The sequence below is a fragment of the Pinus tabuliformis genome, chromosome J (assembly GCF_031772625.1).
Source record: "Pinus tabuliformis cultivar Carrire ecotype Pingquan chromosome J, CPIR1, whole genome shotgun sequence".
Taxonomy (NCBI): domain Eukaryota; kingdom Viridiplantae; phylum Streptophyta; class Pinopsida; order Pinales; family Pinaceae; genus Pinus; species Pinus tabuliformis.
The window spans coordinates 780,843,996-780,847,830 of record NC_142295.1 but is presented as its reverse complement, the minus strand read 5'-3'; the positions used below and the strand labels follow the sequence as shown (position 1 = coordinate 780,847,830).

Genomic DNA, 3,835 nt, shown 5'->3' with positions numbered 1-3,835 from the left:
CTTACATATTTTTTTAAATGAATATACTTACTTTGGATATTAATTTTCTTTTATAATTAATACTACTACTAATAATAGTAAAGTTATAATATAGTTGATTTTTATAACTACTTTAAAATATTGGCAATCATTGATTTCTTCCAAAATAATCCCTTGGACATTTGCAAGATAACTTCAACATTTGAATTAATAGATTGCTTCAAGTGGTTGTGTTCAACATTTGAATTAATAGATTGCTTCAAGTGGTTGTGTTTGATAGGGTTCTGGATCCCTTCCCTCTTTGAGTATTTTGACCATATAATACATTGGTATATAATTAAATATTATTTTTTTAAATTATTAATATTAAAAAATCAATATATAAGTTAAACAAACATATATATATATATATATAAAACAAGCATCTAAACCATGAGATTCACTTCATTTTCATCATGGAAATTTTTTATCTATAAATAAGTTTTGTTACAATACCATTGGCCAATATATATATATATATATATATATAACAAGCATCTTAACCATGAGATTCACCTCATTTTCATCATGGAAATTTTTTATTTATAAATAAGTTTTGTTATAATACCATTGGCCAATATCATAAGTTATTAATTTTACATGGCTAAAAATATCTTAACTCATTTTATAATACACTAATTTATATGAACTTTATTTAAATTTAGGTATAAGTACTTTACAAATAAATATTAGTGCAAACAAGTCTCTTTCAAATAAAGATGGATAGTGTGAAGAGAGGAACAATTAACAGCGAAATCCCAATAAAAAATAAAAAGTATGCATTTAATTATTTATTTTATGTTTGTTGTGATTTAGCCATTACATCTCTACTTTATTCTCATAATGAACCACACTAAGTAATTTGAAATGCCGTGATCTCAAAACTCCCACATAATTTATGTGAAAAAGACTTGTTTGCAATCATGAATGATTCAAAAAATAAATATTAATGTTTAATTTTTATATACTACTGAATTTTTTTTTATTTTTTTTTTTAACGAAAATTACATTCCAATTATCTATTAACTAAATATTAATAGTTAAATTAAAAATTTTAAAAACATTATTATAATAATTCCAAAATAAACAACATGTATATATATATATATATATATATAGATATATATATATATATATATATATATATAATTGCGCAATACAACGTGAAAATAGATAATGTACGGGATATGATTCCATATATATATGGAAAATATAAACATTATTGTGCAATACAGCGTAAAAGGGAAAGTAGATAATTAGGGAATAAGATTGGGGTATAGATATATATAAATATTTTTATTGTGATAAGCTGGAAACAGTGATTGTTTAGCGAGTGCAGATTGTAACCTTGAGGCCGAACTTCATGCACAACATCATCCCGAACTTTGGCACTACAGGATGTCCGGTCACTGGTTTTATGCGAAAACGCAGGATGATGGAGGAAGCGACCCACTTCATCTGCAGATTGGCAACATCCCTTCCTAGGCACTGGCGAGGGCCTTCGTTGAACACCGGGTATATAAACTCCGACTTGGTCACGAATTTCCCATTTTGGAGCCATCGTTGTGGCTTGAAATCGCGGCAATCCGCGCCCCAGATGCTCTCCATTCGGGCCATGGAGTACAATAGGCACAACACCCTCGATCCCTTCTTCATCCTCGTTCCATCCGGCAGCACGTTGTCGTTCGTAACCTCTAAAACCTGTATTGGTACTGACGGGTACAGTCGCAGAGACTCTGACAGTGCCGCCTGCAAATAGTCCATCTCTTTTAATTCATCCACCGAAAACGGTTCGTGGTCTGCATCGGTTTCATCTTTTCTGCGCTTTATTATGCCTTTGAGCTCCGTCAAAATATTCTCTTCCACGCGAGGGTGCTGCTGCAGAAGCCAGAAGAACCAAGCGAGCGCCGGGGCCGTCGTATCCCTGCCTGCCATTATGATGCTTACGCAGGTGTCTCTCAACTGGTCGTCAGAAAACACGCGACCGTTCATCTCCTTCTCCAGGCGGAGGAAGAAAGGTAAAAAGGCCGGAGAAACCTGAGAATTCGCATTGTTCTGCGCTATCTCTAGCCTCTTCGTAGCACAGATCTCCGCAATATAATCATCTATGACTTTTCGAACCTTACGGAGCTGCCGTTACGGCCCCAAATTCAGAAATCTTAGTGTCTTCCAGCAAAGCGCCGGCACAAGAAACCGACGCATGGAAAGCTCGATGGCCCGGTCATATGCCTCTGCGAAACGATTATGTGGGAGGTCCAGGCTGAGAGACCCAGGGTCGAATCCGAGGCCGAAATTAGAGATGCTGTCGAAGGTGTAGCGATGAAGAACGTCCTGGAGGTCAAGAACAATGCCCTCTTTCGCCGCGCGCTGGAACAGTGGAATAAGCCTCTCATGCACTAACCTCAAAGTGGTCTGAATAACGTCGTTGCGGGTACTGGCGGAGGCAAATATAGCCGACGCAACCGTCCTTAATTGCCTCCACGTCTCTCCGTCTTGAAGGAAAATGGCCATGTCGCCAAAAACGTCGCCAGCGGCCAAACACCTGGCGGAAGTAGTCGCCCTTCACGAAGTTATGCAACTTTATCTTCACAATGTATTCAACATTACTAGCATCTGTAGTTACCACCCAATTCGTCCATGGACCCTTCGTATGTGAGATATATAGTTCCCCCGCTCACGATAAGCATCTGCGTAGCCCATTCGTAGAAATCATTGTAATTGTAAATCAACGGCGGAAGCAAGCCCAGGAGAGACCACCTTCCGGGCGCTTTCTGGCCACTGTAAAACGTGGCAACTGCAACACCCAATACTGAAAACAGTGCAACAACGAGCCATCCCTTACTAACTCCTACAACCTCCGTCGTCAACGTCATGGACCTTGTTATGTTCGACGCACCAGACCGGCCCGCCTTTTGAAGAACTTCCGACCTCCACTTCATCACTGACTTAAACAAAATACTGTCACAAGTCATTACTTTTCTTCGGCCCCGAGTTCGGTCACCTAATTTAACAAAAAGCTATAAAAGCTCATTAAGACCTCCTCTTCGTTTTTCATGTCATGGATGGGTACAATTCATTTACATTTTTATATTACGAAGAAATATTTTAAAAAATAAAAAAAATAATAATAAATTTTTAAAATATTATTTAAAAAACTGATGTTAGGGAGAATTTATATTTATATTAGCAATAAATGTATGTATTTTATCATTACTTTTCTTCGCCCTCGACTTCCGTCACCTAACTTAACAAAAAGCTATAAAAGCTCATTAAGAACCTCCTCTTCGTTTTTAATGTGATGGATGGGTACAATTCATTTACATTTTTAAATAACGAAGAAATATTTTAAAAAATAAAAAATTGATGTGAGTGAAAATTTATATTTATATGAGCAACGAATATATGTATTTTATATTTAAAATTATATATATATATATATATATATATATATATTTTGATTTTAAAATATATAATAGGTTTGATTAAAATATTATTTTATATATATATTGATTTTAAAATATATAATAGGTTTGATTAAAATATTATTGTGTGGAGAGATGTTTTCCAATGTAGTATGTAAGAGATGTTGTAATCTTCTATTTTATAAATATTTTGATTGGGTGAAATTACATAAAATTAAAAATAAATTTTTTGTAAAATAATCAATAACAAATTTTGCCCCTGGTTTAATTTACCAATGATTTTGTCAATAATATATATATATATATATATATAACCAAAATCCATCTTAGCTCCGAATTTACCAAGCACAGAGAGATATCAAATTTATGCAAATTTTTTTTAGGGTAAAAAGAAA

At 34.3% G+C, this 3,835-nt stretch overlaps 1 pseudogene; it reads right to left on the bottom strand.

The window, feature by feature from the left end:
• Positions 1-1,344: 1,344 nt before the first annotated feature.
• Positions 1,345-2,957, bottom strand: LOC149229035 (cytochrome P450 86B1 pseudogene; annotated as a pseudogene).
• Positions 2,958-3,835: the final 878 nt, after the last annotated feature.